Here is a 20,620-nt window from a genome sequence, read left to right as displayed (position 1 = left end):
CAAGCTAATGTTACCACCAATATCACTGAGACCCTCTTACCCAGCCAATTAATAATGCCTATTCTGAACTTGGCCATAAATACTCATTTTCATTAGATATTGAGTATTGGGTGGCTCCTAACAGGACCTAATGGATTTCTGGAAAAAGTTTATGACCTTGGCTCTCCCCAGGTTGCTTAGGAAGGTATATGATTGGTGAAACAGCCCCTGCCAATCTGCCTTTAATGCAGGCACATGGGGCTTGATCAGTTTTCCAATAGTACGATCATTTGATCTCATTATTTGTTCCTTCACTTGGAATAGAAGATATCATTATTCATATAAAGGCTTTAACAAAATTCACTCAGCAAGATTTGAATGATAGTAATCAAACCATTAGGTGCTCAATTTGGAAGTCTCCATGATGAAAAAAGCAATCTTACAGAATTGCATAGCCCTCAATATTTTAGCTACTTCCCAAGCGGGAACTTGTGCTGTAATATGTACTGAATACTGCATCATTATACCTGACGAGTCTTCAAATGTAACCAGTCTTATGACCCATATGAAGTGTCACATTTCTGCTCTGAACAATCCTCTTCCCAGTTTAGGGGAAACATTAGGAAAATGGTTTGATTCAGGAGGATCTTGGCTTAAATCTTTGCTAATGATGTTGTTGATCCTACTGGCAATTTTAGTTACAGTTTGTGGAACTTGCAAGGTAAGAGTTTCTTGCCTTTCATGCTATGTGTCACTTGCTCATACTAAGATAATGATGTCTAAATGACTTGAAAGTATAGATTACACCAATAGTTCTTTATAAAATAATGGACATATACAATGCACATGTGAGAAAAATATGCTTAAGTCTTACTGGACAACCTAGAATTGACTGTCAGTCCTTGCCAAACATTCTGCTATTATAATCCCCCAAAAAACAGAGATCCAGGCTATTAAGACTTGGCATTGGGACTTCCCTGGTGGCGCAGTAGTTAAGAATCCGCCTGTCAGTGCAGGGGACATGGGTTCAAGCCCTGGTCCGGGAAGATCCCACATGCCGCAGAGCAACTAAACCCGTGCACCACAACTACTGAGACTGCACTCTAGAGCCCACAAGCCACAACTACTGAGCCTGTGTGCCACAACTACTGAAGCCTGCACACCTAGAGCCCATGCTCCACAGCAAGAGAAGCCACCGCAATGAGAAGCTCATGCACTGCAACCAAGAGTAGCCCCTGCTCTCCACAACTAGAGAAAGCCCGTGCACAGCCACGAAGACCCAATGCAGCCAAAAATTAATAAATAAATATATTAAAAAAAAAGACTTGGCATCAAGGGACATGATGACGCAGTGCAGGCAAGCAACCACCCTGGAAAATATTTGCTCACCTACTGCTTTCTATCAAAAGGTTAATGATCAAAAGGGGGAAATTGTGAAATAAAATTCATATTTTATGACAAGACAAGAAACAGTTAACCATAAAAAAATTTTTTTTCTTCTCCCTTTGGCTTCCTCTCTCCCCTCTACTGCGCATTATATATTGACCAAACCTCCCCCATCAGCAGAAATATCTGCTCAACCATAAAGAGCAACATTTTCCTGGCATCAACAAGACAACTCCTTAAAAGATAACATTGCTTCTTGATCTTGTAAGGGACCACGATGATGCTTAGATATGGATTATGTAAACCTTCAATAATACATCATTTAATGCACAGCCCTGTCTCAAAAAGCTTATATAACTGTGCCTTGAATTCTAATGGGCAGATTATTCTCAGAGCTTTCTGAGTTGCTGTTCCCTGGGTTATAATTCTCAATTTGTCTTGAATAAAATTTTCCATTTCTTTCTTATATTGACTGATTAAGTTTTCATCAGCAGTGGTGTGTGGCCATTGATGATTCTGTTTGGTTAGCTTCATGCTCATCTAATGATTAGACAGAGATTTCCTTAGATGCCTTGAATCAGTATGTCTCCCAGGGTTTGTTGAGGGTATGTGTGTGTGTGTGTGTTTTGGGCAGGGCTTCAACACCAAGCCAGGCAGTTGACAGTTCTCCCTTAGTCTTCACTTCTTGCTTATGCAAAGCCTCAAGGTCAGCCTTAGGTGAATGTTTAGGGCCTTCTCAGGTCTTTCCTGAGCTTACGCACTGCTTAGCACAGCCCTGGGCATGTGTGTGAGTTTCTGGATTCTCATGAATATGTTGGAGCTTACAAAGTTCCTACAGACAAATCTCCAGCTTTTCCTTTTAAGCTTTTTGGTTAACCTATTGTCTGCCCCAACCTGTTTCCACTGCCTAAGGTGTGGCAAAGTTAATCAATTCCCTTTCATTGTGTTTTTTTGTTTGCTTGCTTGTTTGTGTTTTTTTTGTTGTTTTGTTTTGTTTTTTACGAACACTTCTGGGGAAAAGCCTTTTCCCCAGAAAACCACTGGTTTGGCTCTGAATCAAATCAAATCAAGATAGGCTTGCAAGTGAGATCTTCTGGGGAACCACCAGATAGGTTAAATGATGACTCTTCTCTTAGAATTAGGCTTTGGAGGAGTTCCAGCCTCATTCTGCCTTGTCTGATATCTGCCAGGCTGCTCTTTTCACCATGATTGTCAACTATTGTTTTTCAGTGCTATAGTGGAGTTGGAGATGATGGGATTAGATTAGAACAAGCCAAAACATTACAAACCTTGCTCTTCTTACTGAGATTCAGCTGTTTTCTTGAATAAATGCTTCCTGGGTTGCTGCAAGCCCTTGGTTGATTTCCACAGTTCAGAAAAAGTTGACTCTGACAATTTTGCCAGTTTTCTCATTGCTTTTACGGAGAAAAGAATTTTCAGAGGTGCTTACATCTGCATTTTTGCTGATGTCACTCTAAGGATATAATTTGAATTCAGGTCCTCTCACTCCTTTACCAATCCTCCTTCTGTTACATCTGTGGTTCTCCAACTTTGCGTGCATCAGAATCACCTCAAAGGCTTGCTAAGATACAGGTCGCTTGGCTCCACACCTAGAGTTTCCAATTCAGGTCTGAGGTTGGACCTACCTGAGAATTTGCATTTTAAAAAAGTTCCCAGGTAATGCTGATGCTGTTGATATGGGGATCACTCTTTAAGAACTAACTACTGCATTACATCCTGTGGTACATTCAACTCATTGCCTTAGGGAGTGTTTCCCACCTCTGAAATCAATAATAATACATATGTCATTAATACATATCTCTATATTATGTAATAATATAATACATAAGCCAATATAAATATGTATTTAGTACTTACTACATGCTAGGTATGATATGTTTCACATTTATTAGGTTATTTAGTCTATAGTACAACAGGTCATGGGTAGGCTTTATTACTTTCCACATATTTAAACTGGAAATTGAGACCAGAGATGTAAGAGTCCAGAGGCACTCAGCAATAAATGCGGGAGCTAGGATGAGAGTATAGTCTTTTGATTCTGGAATACATGCTATAAGCCTCCACAAGAGTGTTTCTCAAAGAGTAACATAGATCACTTCTGATGCCTTGGATAACTTTAATTGGGACATGCATGCAGGATTAAAAACAATGACTATTTTTCTAACCTTTGATTACATCATGATAAAAATGCCATTTGCCTACCTGCTTTTTAAATGTTTCTAGTGCTTAGTAACGCTCCCTTTTTACAGGGAGTAGTCTTTAGGCTGAGAGATCTTAGTAGAAAAAATACTCTCTATCCCCAGAATTTAAAAACATTGTTTTATGTTCACTTTTCTTTCAGTTACTTTCAGCTTAGGAGAGGTGACACAGTTTTCCATTAATAGTCATTTATAAAGGTTTTACTCTTAAAGAAATTGAAGGAAAGACACATTTATTTAAAGAAAATAATAAATACTACTGCGAGTGGTATACACAGATATGGTATGAAAGAGATTGAAATTTGGGGAAACCCTGCCCCAACAAACTGGTTAGTGTACCCAACTGAATCAATATGCAACAACCTAAAAGGAGATCAAGGAAATGTGATTAAAGTATCAATTCTCTTTCAAAGAAGGAGAGACTTGTATGGAGAAAAAGCCACAACTTCTAGAGCAACATGTGTAAAGTAGAGAAATATCAAGTGGGAAATGGTTTCTGGGTAAGAAATGTACTACTGGAGTGGGCTGAGAGTTAGTTTGGCTTCACAAAATGTCAAGCAAATTCTCATAGTCCAAGTTTTATAGGAAATCTGGGATTATTTGTTTTCATCAAAAGCAAAAAAATGAGTCTTGGTTCACTGGCAGGAGATTTCGCAGTTGCCAGGGACAGCACAAGAAATGGGGTTCTTAACTCTTGGCGGAGGGGATGCGATAAATATATCTTGGGCATTGGGCATGTGTGCGGAGGGGGTGAAGAGGTGAAGAGAGTTGGGGGTAAGATGGGAGGAGAGTGGTACTGTAATCAGAGAAGCGGACACGTTCAGGATGAAAAAAGAGGACATATGCAGGATGAAGAAACAATTTAGCACCAGTGACATGACTGCCTAAACTGTTATCCTTGTTTAAATTAAGCAAGGTGTCCAGGGACTACAGCTGTTGTTATTTATTTTGGTTGCATGTGATGTTACTTCCCGGCTTGACAACCCATCAGCCCCAAGGTTCAACTGGAAGTCTCTGGTCAGGCCATAGCTATACAGAGGAAACGCGGGCATCCCCTATAACCCGCCCCCATCCCCAAAAGAATCAGAAAAGAAGGGGCAGGCGACTGACTGGGGGACTGCGGAGTGGGAGGGGAGAAGGCACTATATAGTGTTTAGGCAAGGTGGGCAGGGAGGAAGACCTGCCCTTCCTCCGTCTGCTATTTTCTCTTGGCCCACCCATATCTGAACTGCAAAGGTTTGAACTTTATGCCAGGAGACCCTAATCTTGTTAGTTAGGTTTCCAGTCAAATTAGTATTGATTTTAACGCCTTCATCTTGGTTGCTGCTGTTGAAATTTCTGAAAGTCTAGCTGCGCCAGTTCTTCCTTTAGCTCTCCGCACCCGCTTCCCTTTCCCTGAGACCCCGCCCTTTTCTCCCAGCCCAAACCACAAAAGGCCTGCTGTTCCAGCCCTAGCATGGTGCCCCGCCCCTGCCCCCCAACGTCGCAGTGCTGCAGGGAACGGAGGCGGGGCCAGGCAGGGGTGGGTTTCGTCCTTCCGCTCTACGGCCAATCGGTGAACTTGCCCCTGGGCGAGAAAGCGGGACCAGGGTGTAAAGACAGTCCAAGTATATTTCCCTTTTTCTGCCACGTCCCAACCATTGACGTGAGCCCACTCCTCAGGTTCCGATTGGGTATGTGGATTTTTCCCGCAGAGGTCCTTTAAGCCTATTGGTCGACTCTGTTTTGGGGGCGGGGCTTGCGTTCCCTCCTCCTTCTCCTCGGCCGCGGCGCAAGGGGCGGGACGCGCCGCGGCCGCTTCTGCTTCCGCCGCCGGCGCCGCCGCCGCCGCTGCCGCCGAAGCCGCCGCCGCCGCCGCCGCCAGCCGCTGCGCGTTCGGCGGGGGAGGAGTCGGAGGCGGAGAAGAAGGCGGTGGTGTTTGTTGGAGGATCGAGCGCTGTTCTCGCTCCGGAGCCGCTGCACAGTTCGGTGAGGGTTTTTTTTTTTTTTTTTTTTTAATCTGGCTTGTTCTCGTGTTGGGAAGGTGAGGGACAAGGCGAGGAAATTGCTGCCTTCACCTCCTCCGTTTCTTAATTTCTGTCCTCGAGAAGGAGTGGGGCCTGTCCCTGGCCCGCCGCGCCGGCCATGGTGGGTGGGGTTGATGGCTGGGAGAGGCCTTCTTCTCCTTCTGGGCCCTGTCCAGCCCGAACCTGGGGCCACGCTCTTGTTGGCGGCCGCAGCGCCCGCTGCCTCCGGCGATGGCATAGATTGGTATTGGGGTCTCCACCGGCCGCTTTTTCTTGCTGCCTCTTCTGCTGTCCTTGGTGCCTTGGCCAAGGACCCCGCTGCCTTAATCCCTACAATCGCGACTGTGTTAGAAGAGTGTGTCACCTACTAACACCTCTCACCCGCCCTCTCTGCCCATTTCCAGTCACCCTGTGTAGAGCTGATCCATCTTACGCCACAGGCCTGCATCAGCACCCCTTCCTCGAAAAACCTTCCGTTGCCGTCGGTCTACTGACTGTGTTTGCATTTTTCCCGATTGTCACCGAGGCTCTGTCACGCAGACACCCTGTACAGACCATAACAATCGTTCATCTCCCGATATTAGCACCATTCCATCAATGCTTCGCCTAGTTAGAGCTGTCAGGTCAGAGCACGCCTCTGGCGGATGCACCTTCAATTTCGGCCTCCCTGAGATTACTGCTTGTTAATCATTTTGCGCACATTCAAAATGGTGAGTTTAAAGCCGCTCAGACCAAGTTGAAGAAGAGGGGAGGAGGTAGTCTTTTTTACTGAGAGGAAGAATCTATTTAGGAGACTTAACCTCTCCAGGCATTTTTTTTTTCTTCTTTTTCTTTTTTAACATGCGCATAGGCACTGCTTTGAGCCTACTGGTTCGGGGAAGTTTATGATTTTCTTAAAGGCCTAATATGTTATTTTTATCATATCTGGTAAGTTAAATTTCTTTACATTGGCAGCCACCTCTGGTGAAGACTATAGATCATTTGCAGAGTATGTAAATAAACATGAAGATAAACGTTTTAAAGATTTTTATAAACGTTTAAACTATTATTCCCATGTCCTCTGGAATTTATCATTTTTATATGAAATAACTTTAATTAAAAAAATTAATTACAGACATACGAACTAGATGTAAAATTCAGCAATACAGAAAATGAACTATTAAGTAAAATGTGAACATTTCCTTTCATCCCCCAGTCTCATTCCACTGTCTAGAGTTAACAGTATTGTACTTCTTTCTCATGTACACTTTTAAACACATATGCATACATGTAAAGTTGGGGGAATTTGGTGGGGTATACCAAACACATTGGTATATCACTTGCTTTTTTCACTAAATTACATATCTTGGCCATCTTTACTTGTCTCCCTGATACTTTTTAAAAACTAAATGATATTTCAATAGCTTCAATGGGCTGTAATTTACTTAACCATTCCCTTACTGAAAGACATTTGAATTAATTAGTTTCTTTTTCCTATCACAAATAATGCTTTATTTGAAGCCAACTTTTACATTTATTTGTTTTTAATTACAAACTTTAAATCTTAAATTTTAAAACTTCAGACAGTATGGAAGACTGTAATGGAAAAAGTATACCTCCCACTTGCCCTTCTAGTTCTGCCTTCATCCTAAGAGCTGTTCAGGAAACTTCCTCTTTATGTGATTATTTCTGGAGCATGGATTCCTAGAAATGGAATTGCTGGGTTAAAAAGAGAATGCATATTTAAAATTTTGATAACCATTTCTCCCTCCTTATTACTCATTTTGAAATTATTCTTGACTCTTATGCATTTCTTCTCTAAATGAACTTTAGACTCAACTTGTAAATTAAATTAAAAATCCTCAGGTATTTTGAATGAGATTATATTGAAATTTTAGATTAATATGGGGCAAACTGACCTTCGTGATACTGGGTCTCTCCCCTCAGAAATATGTGTATGTATGGTATGTCTCTACATTTTATTCACACCTTGCTTAGGGAAAGTTTTATAGTTTTATTCCCATATGTATGACATTCCTTCTTAGTATTCCTAGCTATTTTATGATTTGATAGCTCTGGTGGATGGAAACTTTCTAGTAACATTTTTTCTCTTTTTTTCCCCCTCCAGTTACATGAAAGCTTTTGAATTTTTTTCTGCTTATCATGTATCTAATCACTTTATTGAGTTGATTATCTGAAAATACAGTTTTGTGGCTTTCTTTTAATTATAATTTGTGTGTTTTCCTCATTGCTTTGGCTATTATACGTTTTATATAATGTTAAATAATAGCAATGATAGTTCAACTTGGTGTTGTTTCTGACGTTTTAGCAATCAATTATGATGTTTGCTGAAGCTTTCTGATAAATGGAGAGTATAATAGGTTAAAATGTGTTTTTGTAGTCTTAGCATTCCAAGATGGTTTTATTGTTGTTTTTCATTTCTGATGACATTTTAAAAAGCCATAAATGGGTATTGAATTTTATTGATGTTTTTGATGTCTTTTGAGTGGTCGTATAGGGGCATCACCAGTATTCCCTGGTTAATATTTTCCCAAGAGAACTCTTTTTTAAAGAATCAACTTTATTGAGGATAATTTACGTACAATAAAATGTACAGCTCGGTGTGTTTTTTTTTTTTTTTTTTTTTTTTTTTTTGCGGTACGCGGGCCTTTCACTGTTGTGGCCTCTCCCGTTACGGAGCACAGGCTCCGGACGCGCAGGCCTAGCGGCCATGGCTCACGGGCCCAGCCGCTCTGCGGCATGTGGGATCTTCCCGGACCGGGGCACGAACCCGTGTCCCCTGCATCGGCAGGCGGACTCTCAACCACTGCGCCACCAGGGAAGCCGCAGCTCGGTGTGTTTTGATATATGTATATACCCATGTCTCCACTACCACAATCAAGAGTAGAATATTTTCATTACCCTAATAAAGATACAGAATATTTCTGTCATCCCCAAAAGTTCCCTTCTGCCCTTTTGCAGTAAGTCACATTTTCACCCTCAGCTCTAGGAAACAGTTTGTCCTCTTTTTCTCACTATAAATGGGTTTCATTTGTTCTAGAATTTTATATAAACAGAATTATGTAATATGTATTCTTTTGCATCCATGTTTTTTTCTTTCACTATGATTTTGAGGGTAATGCATATGTTTGTATGTTTAGCTGGTTCACTTTTATTGCTGAGTAGTAGTTTATGGTATTGATTTACTACAGTTATTGACCATTTCACCTATATATGGATATTTGGATTGTCTCCAGTTTGCGGTTGTTATTAGTAAAGCCGCTATGAACATTCATTCATGAGTTATTGTGTGAACATATGTTTTCATTTCTCTTGGGTAAATACTTAGAAATGGATTTGTTGGGTTGTATTGTAAACAAATGTTTAATTATAAGAACCTGCCAAACTGTTTCCCATTTTACAGTTCTAGTTGATCTACATTCTCATCAACACTTGGTTGTTTTAGTCTTTTTAATTTTAGCCCTTCTAGTGGATATGTGGAAGTATGACACTGTATTTTAAATTTGTATTTATCTGATGATTAATGATATTGAGAATTTGTTCATGTGTTCATGTGAAGTACGTGTTCATATCTTTTGCCCATTTTTAAACGTTGAGTTGTTTGTCTTATTGAGTTGGAGGAATTCTTTATACATTTTTCTGTACAAGTCCTTTGACCCACACAGATGCATATACAGAGAGTGCAGTCTGAAGCTTACCTTTTCATTTTCCTAACTGTTTAAAATAGAGGGGCTTTTAATTTTGACTAAATTCACTTTGTCAGTTTTTCCTTTTATGATTTGTATTTCTGTGTTCTGTTTGCTCAGTGCAAAGTTACACATATTTCCTCTTACGTTTTCTTCTACAAATGTTATAGTTTTTATGTCAAGGTGTATCATCCATTTTGAGTTAATTTTTGTATGTGGTGTGAGATAAGGGTCAAGTTTATTTTCCCAATTCTAGCACCATTTTTGGGGAACACTTTCCTTTCCAGCATTGAATTAACTTAGTCAAAACTCAATTGACCGTGTATGTGAGTCTGTTTCTCGACTGTCCCCTTGATCTTTGTATCTATCATTTTGCCAATGCCACATTGTCATGATTATTGTTGCTTTATAGTAAGTTTTAAAATCAGGTAATGTAAGTTCTTCAGCTTTATTTTTTTCCAAAATCATTCTGGCTATTCTAGTTCTTTTGCTTTTCCATAAATTTTTTAGAAACGACTTGTTGGTTTCTACAGAGAGTACTGAGGGGATGTTAATTTAGATTATATTGAATGCATGGATCCATTTGGGAAGAATTGACATCTTAATATTGAGTCTTTCAATCAATGAACACAGGATATCTCCATCTATTTTTTTTAATCAAAGATCTTCATTTTCCGTCATTAGCATTTTATAGTTTCAACATACAGATGTTGTTCATATTTTGTCAGATTTATATCCAAGTATTTCATCACTTCTGATGGTATTATAAATATAATTTTCCTAAATTTCCATGTCCAGTTGTTCACTGACAGTATTTAGAAATACAGTTTTGTATACTGACTTTGAACCTGGCAACCTTGTTAAACTCAACTATTCTAGTAACATTTTTTTTTTTGTAGATTCTTTTGGATTTTCTATCTATAGTTGTATCATTTGTGGATATAGAACAGTTTTGTTTCTTTTGTTTTCAGTTTGTGTGTAACCACCTCCCCTACCACCCTTTTTTTTTCCTTATTGCACTGGCTAGGCCCTCCAGTATGATGTTGAACAGGAGTGGTGAGAGCAGATATCCTTGTTTTGTTCCTGATCTTAAGAGAAAAGCTTTCAATCTTTCATTATTAAGTATACAAGGGCCTTTTATCAGGTTTTATTATATACTACATATTATTATATTAAGTATAATAATCCTTTTATCAAGTTAATGATGTCCCCATTCTGTTTCTAGACTGCTGAGAGTTTTTTAATCATGATTGGACATTGTGCTCAAATGTTTTAACTGTACTTATTGAGATGATCTTATGGTTTATCTTCTTTGGTGTGTTAATAAGATGGATTACATTGATTTATTTTCAGATGTTGAGTCAACCTTGCATTCTCTAGATATGCTTCACTTGGTTGTGATGTATTATCATTTTCATAAATTGGTGGATTAGATTTGCTAATTGTTGAGTATTTTTTGGTATCTGTGTACATGAAGAATAACTTTTTGTGTAATATTTTTGTATCAGAATAATGCTGGCCTCATAGGTTTAAAGTGTTTATTCCTCTTATATTTCCCGAAAAATCTTGGATAGGATTAGTATTATTTCATAAATGTTTGTCAGAGTTTGCAAGCTAACTCATCTGGGCCTAGTTTAATATGTTGAAAGGCTTTAAAGGATAAATTTAATTACTTTAATAGGTATAGGATGGTTAGGGTTATCTAATTTTTCTTAAAAACTTTCAGTCTTTGACTATGTGAGTGACCTACAATATGAGCTTTAGTAGTTTGTATCTTTCAATGAATTTGTCTCTTTCATCTATTAATTGCCATGAAGTTGTTTCTTTATTGTCCTTTTAATGTCTATAGCATCTATAGTGGTGTCTTTTCTTTCATTCCTGATATTGGCAATGTGTCCCCTCTTTTGTCTTTATTAGTTTGTTTCCACATTTACCAATTTTGTTAATTTTTCCAAAGATCCAGCTTTTTATTTTATTACTCAAAAAACAAATGTTTTCAATTTCATTGATTTCTGCTGTTTACTATTCCTTCTTGTGTGCCTTGGATTTAAATCCACTCTGTTACAATTTTTTAAGGTATAAGCTTAGGCTATTGATTTGAGACCTTTCTTCTTTTCCTTCTAAGCACCACATTAGATGGTCCCACAATTTTTTTAAAAATTATTATTTATTTATTTATTATTTTTGGCTGTGTTGGGTCTTTGTTGCTGCGCGGGGGCTCTTTCTAGTTGTGGCGAGCGGGGGCTACTCTTTGTGGTGTGCAGGCTTCTCATTGCGGTGACTTCTCTTGTTGTGGAGCACGGGCTCTAGGTGCGTGGGCTTCAGTAGTTGTGGCTTGCAGGCTCTAGAGTGCAGGTTCAGTAGTTGTGGCACATGGGCTTAGTTACTCCATGGCATGTGGTATCTTCCGGGACCAGGGCTCGAACCCGTGTCCCCTGCATTGGCAGGATTCTTAACCACTGTGTCACCAGGGAAGCCCTGGTCCCACAAAGTTTTATGTTGATATTTTCTGGGTTCTTATGTGACTTTCACATTGACCCATGGTTTGTTTAGAAATATATTGTTTAATTTCCAATTATTTATTGATTTTGCCTAGCTCTATAATTGATTTCTATGCTTAATTTTGTTTTAGATGGAAAGCATACTTTGTATAATTTTGTTTGAATTCTTTGAAGTTTTATTACTCAGAATATGGTAAGTCTTGGTAAATGTTCCATGTGCAATTCAAAATAATGTATATTATGCTGCTTTGGGGTGGAATATTCTATAAATTCTACATTCCATATTAAAAACTAAATTATATATTTATATGAAATATTCTGTAATTGTCAGTTGACTGGTGGTGCTTGTTAGGTTTTCTATTTCCTAACTGAGGTTTTGTCTACTTGTTTTGTTGGTCACTGAGAAGAATTGAAGTCTCCAAGTATAATTGTGGATTTGTCTATTTCTCCTCTTTGTTCTAACTATTTTTGCTTCATGAATTTTGAACCTCTGTTGTCAGATGCATATATGTTTAGGATTGTTATGTCTTCTTGGTGAATTGACCCCTTTGTCATTATATAGTATCCTTCTTTGTCTCTGGTAATATTTCTTCTGCAGTCTACTTTATCTGATATTAATACTGCCACTCCAACTTTCTTTTGATTCATGTTTGCATGATTAAAAAAAAAAACACCTTTAAAAGCATTTATTTTTAAAAAAGAAAAGCACTTTAAAGGCACACATAATATGAAAGTAAAAAGATTGGATAAATATTGTTTGCAAACACTCACCAAAAGAAGGCTGATGTGCCTATATTAATATTGTACAAAATAGACATAAAGGAAGAAGTATAAGAGATAACAGGAAAGTATCATAATAAGTAGGTCAGTTCATCAAGATGATATAATAATCCTAAGTGTGTGTTTACCTAATAACATAGCTTCTGAATATAGAAGTTAATATAATTAGCAGTAAAGATAGGTATGCATTCATAGCTGGAGATTTTACATATACATTTGATGTAACTGATAGAACAATTATATAAAAATATCAGTATGGGAATAGAAATTTTGAATGACATGATTAATCAACTTGATATAATTGACATTCATAGAACATTTTATCTAAAGATTGAAGACTATACTTTTTTTTTCAAGTGCACTTGGGACATTTGCCAAAATATTCTGGTCCTTGAAGTATGATCAAATTTCACAGAATTGAAATTATACAGTACATGTTTTCTGATCACTGTGGAATTAATTACAACTCAGGAACAGAAAATAACTATCAAGGCTCCAAATGTTTGAAGATTAATCAAGACATTTCTAAATAGCCCATGAATCAAAATGAAGTCACGATGGAAATTAGAAAATATTTTGATCTGAAAAGCAACAAGTATTACATCAGAGCTTGTTGAGTGTAACTGAAGCAGTGCTTTGAGAGGACTTTATTGCTTTATACAGGCACGCTTCGTTTTTATTGTGCTTTGTTTCATTGCACTTCGCAGATACTGTGTTTCTCTACAAACTGAGGTTTACGGCAACCCTGCAATGAGCAAGTTTATCGGTGCCATTTGTCCAACAGCATTTTCTCACTGATAGTTAGCACTTTTTTGGTAGTAAAATGCTTTTTTTTTTTTTTTTTTTTTGCGGTATGCAGGCCTCTCACTGTTGTGGCCTGTCCCGTTGCGGAGCAGAGGCTCCAGACGCTCAGGCTCAGCGGCCATGGCTCACGGGCCCAGCCGCTCTGCGGCATATGGGATCCTCCCAGACCGGGGCACGAACCCGTGTCCCCTGCATCGGCAGGCGGACTGTCAACCACTGCGCCACCAGGGAAGCCTCAGTAAAATACTTTTTAATTAAGTTGTGTCCATTGGGTTTTTTTTTAACCACAATGCTATTACATGCTTAATAGACTACAGTATAGCAAGAATGTAACTTTTATACACACTGTGAAACCAAAAAAAAATTTACTTCCTTTGTTGCACTGTTCACTTTATTTTGGTGGTTTGAAACTGAACCCACAATATCTCTGAGGTATGCCTGTATGCATATATTAGTAAGGAAGAAAAGTTCAAAATCAGTGGTGTAAGCTCACAACTGAAGGGGGCAACAAATTAAACCCAAAGAAAGCAGAAAGAAGGAAGTAGTAAATATAAAAGTAGAAATCAATGAAACAGAAAAATTTACAGTTTGTTGAGAAGACTTTTAAAAAATAATAAACCTGTAGTGACTGATCAAGAAAAAATTGGGGGACAACAGACAATACCAATACTAAGAATGAAAAACTGAAGCATCACTACAAATTGTATAGATATTAAATTGTTAAGGAAAATTATGAACAATTTTATATTAGTACATTTGATAACTTGAATGAAAGGTCATAATCTTTGAAAAACAAATTGAATTTATTAAAAACTTTTCCATCAAGAAAACCCCAGGCCCAGATGGCTTCACTGGTAAACCTCTCAAACATTTAAGTAAGATATAATGGTAATTTTACACAGACTTTTTCGAGAACTGAAAAAGAAAACATTTCCCTGAACATTTTATGATTTTTGCATAATCTTGGTAGGAAAAACCTAACAAGAACATGAGAAAAAAGAGATAATTACAGGCCAATAATTCTCAAGAACATAGATACAGAGATAATCCAGTGATATGTAAAAAAGATATCACAGATTTGTTCCAGGAATACAAGGTTGGTTTGTTGTTTTACAATTAATCAATGTAGTCCATCTCTTTAACAGTGTAGAAGACTCATACAATCATCTCTGTAGATAGAGAAATCATTTGACAAAAGTCACCATCTGTCGTGTTAAAAAATCCTCATCAAATTAGGAATAGAAGAAAATACTGTTAATTTTCTGGAATATCAACAACAACAAAAAAACCCTACAGCTAATATCATACTCAATGAAAAACCTTGTTTCATGTCCCATATCTTTTTTTTTCTATTTAACATTATGCTGGAATTACAACCAGTGCCCTCAGGACAAAAAAAGTTAATTTTAAAAAATGGAAAAAAAAATTTTTTTTTTGCGGTACGCAGGCCTCTCACTGTTGTGGCCTCTCCCGTTGCAGAGCACAGGCTCCGGATGCGCAGGCTCAGCGGCCATGGCTCACGGGCCCAGCCGCTCCGCGGCATGTGGGATCTTCCCAGACTGGGGCACGAACCCATGTCTCCTGCATCAGCAGGCGGACTCTCAACCACTGCACCACCAGGGAAGCCCTAAAAACTGGAAAAAAATTTTAAAAGTGTTTACCAGCAAAGTTTTAGAATAAGTGAATTTAGCAAGGTGACTGGATACAAGGACAACATGCAAAAATTAATTGTAAGTTGTGTGTTAGCAACCAAAAAGTATGAAATAAAATTAGAAAAGTACATTTAGAATAGCATCAAAATATGTAAGATACCTAAGGATAAATACAATAAAAACTTGGGCAAAACTTCTACGCTGAAAAATATAAAACAGTGCTGAGACATTTTAAAATACTTACATAAGTGGAGAAATATTCCATCTTTATATGGTAGGAACTCAATATTGTTAAAATGTCAGTTTCCCCCAGGTCGAGCTATAGGTTCAATAAAATTTCAATTAAAATCCCAGAATTTAAAAATTTTAATCAAGTGGATTCCAAAATTTATATCAAAATGTAAATGTCTCAAGACTTGCTATAAAGTTACAGTAATTAAGACAGTGTTATATTAGAACCAGGTAGACAAAAAGACCAATGGAAGAATATGAGTGTCTAGAAATAGACCTTCACATATGTCATTTCTTGGTTTATGACAAAAGCTCCACTGAAGTTAAGAAAACATTTACTTTTAATAGTGTTAGATAAATTGGATATTGGCTATTTGGGAAAAAATGAACCTTGATTTTTACTTGATACTATATTCAAAAGCTCATTTGAGTTGGATCATAGAACTAAATGTAAAAGCTAAAATTATCAAGGTTCTAGAAGAAAACCTAGAAGTATATCTTCATCACCTTGGGGTAGGCAAAAATTTTTTAAATAGAACATAAAATTGATAAATTAGACTACAATCAGTTACAAATTTCTATTCATGAAGACATCATTAAAGAAAAGAGGCAAGCCACAGACTGCAAGAATATACTCACATTAAGTAAATCTGGTGAAAGACTTGTATCCAGAAAAATATAAGTAACTCTTAAAAATCAAAAAGAAAAAGGCAAACAACACACATTAAAAAATACGCAAAAAAGCAGGCAGGTCTTCACAAAAGAAGTTATCCAAAAGGCCAATGTGCATAGGTAAAGGTGCTCTACATCAGTGGTCCCCAACCTTTTTGGCACCAGGGACTGGTTTCGTGGAAGACAGTTTTTCCATGGACTGGCAAGGGGGGATGGTTCAGGCAGTAATGCAAGCAATGGGGAGAGATGGGGAGTGGCAGATGAAGCTTCCCTCTCCCGCCGCTCATCTCCTTCTGTGCGGCCTGGTTCCTAACAGGCTGCGGACTGGTAGTGGTCTGCGGCCCGGGGTTTGATTATCCTTCCTCTACATTATTACTCATCAGGGAAATGTCACAATGAGGCACCATCACACCCCTGTCAGAATGGCTGAAATTAGAGACTGACAATATCAAGTGTTGTCAAGGATGTGAAACAATATCAAGTGTTGTCAAGGATGTGAAACAATATCAAGTGTTGCCAAGGATATGAAACAACTGATACTCTTTTTTTTTTTTTTTGCGGTACGCGGGTCTCTCACTGTTGTGGCCTCTCCCATTGCAGAGCACAAGCTCCGCGGCCGTGGCTCACGGGCCTAGCTGCTCTGCGGCATGTGGGATCTTCCCGGACCGGGGCACGAACCCGTGTCCCCTGCATCGGCAGGCGGACTCCCAACCACTGTGCCACCAGGGAAGCCCACAACTGATACTCTTATATATTGCTGGTGGGAATGTCAGGTTGTTTCAGCCACTTTACAAAACTGTCAGTATGTGTTATAGCTAAACATAGCTGTGGACTGTGATCCAGTAATTTCAGGTCAGATGTACCCAAGAAAGGTAAACAAAACAAAACATGTACAAGGATGTTCATAACGTGAATGAATCCCAGAAACATTGTGTCAAGCAAAAGTAGACAGACACAAAAGAGTTCATGATGTATGATTCCACTTGTATGAAGTTTAAAATAGGAAAAACTAAACTGAGGTAATAGAGGTCAGGAGAGTGGTTGCCTTTGGTTCGTGAGGAGTCAGTGTCTTGGAAGGAGAGAGAGAGAGAACCCTCTGAAGTGATGGTATATTATTTACATCTTGACGTAGGTGGTAGTTTTTCAGATATATACCTATGTAAAAATTCATTGAATTGTAATGTATACTTGAGTTTTATACTTTATTATATGTAAACAATTCTTCAACAAATGATTGCAGAGAAAAGGAAAATAATTTAAGTTTTTATCATGAAAAGTTCCAAACAAATTTCAGTAGAGTACAAGGAACCCCCACGTACATATCATCTTACTTCAACATTTTGCATGCTTGTTTCTGTATCTCCCCAACCGCCATTCACATATGTTCCCTTTTTTTTTTTGTTTTTTTGGTACTGCTCACATCTAAATGTCTATCACAGATACATTAATTTATTCTGAGCATATTTTGTGTTTTTTAACATCAGATGAAATTTGCTACCTTTTCATATGCATAACATTTTATTTTTTATTTTCCTTATTTCCTGTACCCTTGTTTTTTCTTTTCCTGTCTCACTGACATGAAAATAAATCTCTGCAGCTTTTTTTTTTTAATTGAAGTATAGTTGATTTACAGTGTTGTGTTAGTTCTCTGCAGCTTTTTTATTCTGAGCTGATTGACTTGCACATCTCAAAAGAGGGTAGGTTGAGCAGCATCCTTATTTGTGACACATTGGAATCAGAGATCTTCCTATCTAAATGAGGTAAATTTGACGAATGTTCTTCATCTTGTTTTTTAATGAATTGATACTATATTTTTTCATCTTACTTTTCTTTTGTTAATCTTTTTCCCCCTTAGCCAATCATGCTTCCAGTAAAACACAGAAAATATTGTTCTAATGTGTTGGGTGTATGCTCATTCAAGTCTTTCTTCAAGGATTGCTGTTGATAGTCTTTAAAAAAAACAGTATTTTGTTAACACTTTTTTTTTTAACAGAATGAGAAGTTTATAAACACTTGGTGAGATAGAGGGTTTACCAGAACAGAATTTGAAAATACAGTTTTTTACCTACTTAAATATAACATTTTTGGATTATTTGTTTCTGATTATGTATATTTTATGTTTGAGTTATGTTCTGTAATGTAATTTTCACTGTACCAATGCTGAGTTTACTGTTCCTCTTTTACAGTGGTTTACAAAAAAGTTTTCAGAGAAGAGTAGTAGTTAAGTATAGCCTTTTATCAGGTTACCTCTTGTAACTAGGGATAGCAAACCCATTTCATCTTAGAAGTTTAACAGTTGTACCTGAAATTTTCTCTCTGATTTAGGTATTATCATTTCTACAGCTGTTCCTTGCAGAATTTGCCAGCCGTAGCCTGGAAGTTTGCTTGTGTAGCAGCTTGTAACTTTCAAGTCTTGTGGTTGATAATAGATTACTTGATTTACTGAAGTTAGTTTTAGTAATGTGTCCAGTTGCTTACAGTGATATATGGGAGTAATGTCACCTCAGTCCTTATTTATTGTTTACTAGTTAGATGTACTGAATATTTTGCAGTTGTATATATGTATAAGCAGCTATTTGTGCTTGTGGATAGAAGACATGAAAAATCTAGAGATACATTAAAAATAATATGTAAGCGTGAAACAGAATCAAGTGCAAGCTTACATTGTTCAAAATGGATACTTTATTAATCTCTTGGGATATTTACTTTGCCTTTGCAGCTGAAAGTGGAACGATGAGATAATGTTAGGAAGCTAGGTTTCAATGTACTTGGTTCCAACATATATGAAACAGCTTTCTAGTGGCATTTGTCAGAGTTTGTCATAAACTCATTTTGTCATGAAGTGTTGATTTCTGAATATATAGCTCAAGTGTGGTAATAATTACAAAATTTTGTATGACTAAAGAATTATCTTACTAAAAGGAAATGCAGGCTAGATAATTATAAAAGTTTATTTTAAGAGGAATTTTAAGAAACATTTCTAGGGCACTTTGGAAGCATATATGTAAAGCTAAATATGGGAGAATATAAAATAAATATTCCAGTGGGCTTGGAAGAGTAATCAAGACTTCCCTCTTCAAATAGTTGGATCAAATTGTATTTGTTTCTGAACTAACTTTTTGTTTTGTTCTGTTTTTTATATAACAGTATCTGAGTTTTAGGTGTCCAACATTATGATTCAACATCTGTGTTCATTACAAAGTGACCATTACCAAAAGTCTAGTTACCATTCATTACCATATATTCTTGGTGGGAATGTAAATTGGTACAGCCACTATGGAAAACAATATGGAGGTCCCTCAAAAAATTAAAAAATAGAACTATCACCTGATCCAGAAATTCCACTTATGGGTATTTATTTGAAGAAAATGAAAACACTAACTTGAAAAGATATATGCACCCCATGTTCACTGAAGCATCATTTACAACAGCCAAGATATGGGAACAGCCTAAGTGCCCATCCGTGGATAAATAGATAAAGAAGATGTGGTGTGTATATATATATATATATCTATATATATATATGTATGTATGTATGTATGTATATAACGGGATATTAGCCATTAAAAGGAATGAAATCTTGGTATTGTGACAATATGGGTGGACCTTGAGGGCATTTTGCTAAGAAATCAAACAGAGAAAGACGAATACCATGTGATCTCACATATGGAATCTTATAAAACAAAAAAACCCAAACTCATACATACAGAGAACAGATTGGTAGTTGCCGGAGGTGGGGGTTAGGAGCAGGCAAAATGGATGAAGGGGGCCAGAAAGTGCAAATTTCCAGTTATAAAATATGTAAGTCATGGGCATGTAATGTACAGCATGTTGACTAATAGTTAATAGTACTATGTGGCATATTTGTAAGTTGCTAAGAGAGTAGATTTCAAAAGTTCTTTTCACAAGAAAAAAATTTCATAACTCTGTATAGTGACAGATATTAACTAGACTTGTGATTATTTCACAATGTATATAAATATTGAATCATTATGTTGTACACCTAATACAATGTTATATGTCATTAACACCCCTCCCCTTTTTTTTTTTTTTCCAAGTGAGTTTTTTCTGGCTCCCAGCAAATGGATCACAGTGGTATAGATACAGGCTTTCAGTTGAAACTTTTCCTCTGGAAGTTCAACTGATTTCTCTCTCTTTCTGCCTAAAACTTCATTTAAATTATTTAGATGTAAATTCTAAAAGTAAGTGTTCCTGATCCAGTAGCTTTTCAATGAGTATCTACTAGGTGATAGGTGGAGTGTAAGTGCTAAACAGCAGTTCTGACACTGTCAACAAGCAAAAGACCAGTATAATTCATTTTGATACTGTTATCCCTAACATGGCATTTTCCAAGCTGAGAATAAGTAGATCTTTTAAAGGGAGAAAATGTACTTTCATGAGATGGTATTAGAAAATCTTCGTTCTGGTGATAGGTGGAAATATAAGAAAATTCAGAATCTAAGTACACGTAATTGAAATTGCTTGTATTTATCTAATACAGGATAATTTGTTATGCAGCAATAGACCTAGCAGCTCAGGACATTTATTATCTCATAGTTTCTATGGGTCAGAAATTTAGGAGCAGCCTGGTTGGGTAGTTTTGGATCAAGGTCTCATGAGGCTACAATCAAGATGTAGGCTGGGACTGCAGTCATCTGAAGCCTTGACTGGGGCTGGAGGATCTGCGTCCTAGGTGGTTCATTC

At 37.4% G+C, this 20,620-nt stretch overlaps 1 protein-coding gene across 2 annotated transcripts in view; it reads left to right on the top strand.

Moving 5' to 3' along the window:
* Positions 1 to 1,207: 1,207 nt before the first annotated feature.
* Positions 1,208 to 20,620, top strand: part of PJA2 (praja ring finger ubiquitin ligase 2) — a 78,264-nt gene continuing 58,851 nt past the window's right edge. Inside the window, exon 1 of one of the 2 annotated variants that reach the window (XM_029215984.1) lies at positions 1,208 to 1,388. The gene's annotated coding sequence lies outside the window, so the exon portion shown is untranslated. Of the gene's footprint in view, positions 1,389 to 5,401; positions 5,553 to 20,620 lie in introns of those variants that run through there. The other variant, XM_029215981.1, reaches the window with a different exon arrangement.

Source organism: Monodon monoceros, unplaced genomic scaffold, assembly GCF_005190385.1.
Source record: "Monodon monoceros isolate NGI ecotype Baffin Bay Population unplaced genomic scaffold, NGI_Narwhal_1 Super_Scaffold_12, whole genome shotgun sequence".
NCBI lineage: Eukaryota > Metazoa > Chordata > Mammalia > Artiodactyla > Monodontidae > Monodon > Monodon monoceros.
The sequence above is the reverse complement of the archived record's forward strand: the minus strand, read 5'-3'. Positions and strand labels throughout refer to the sequence as shown.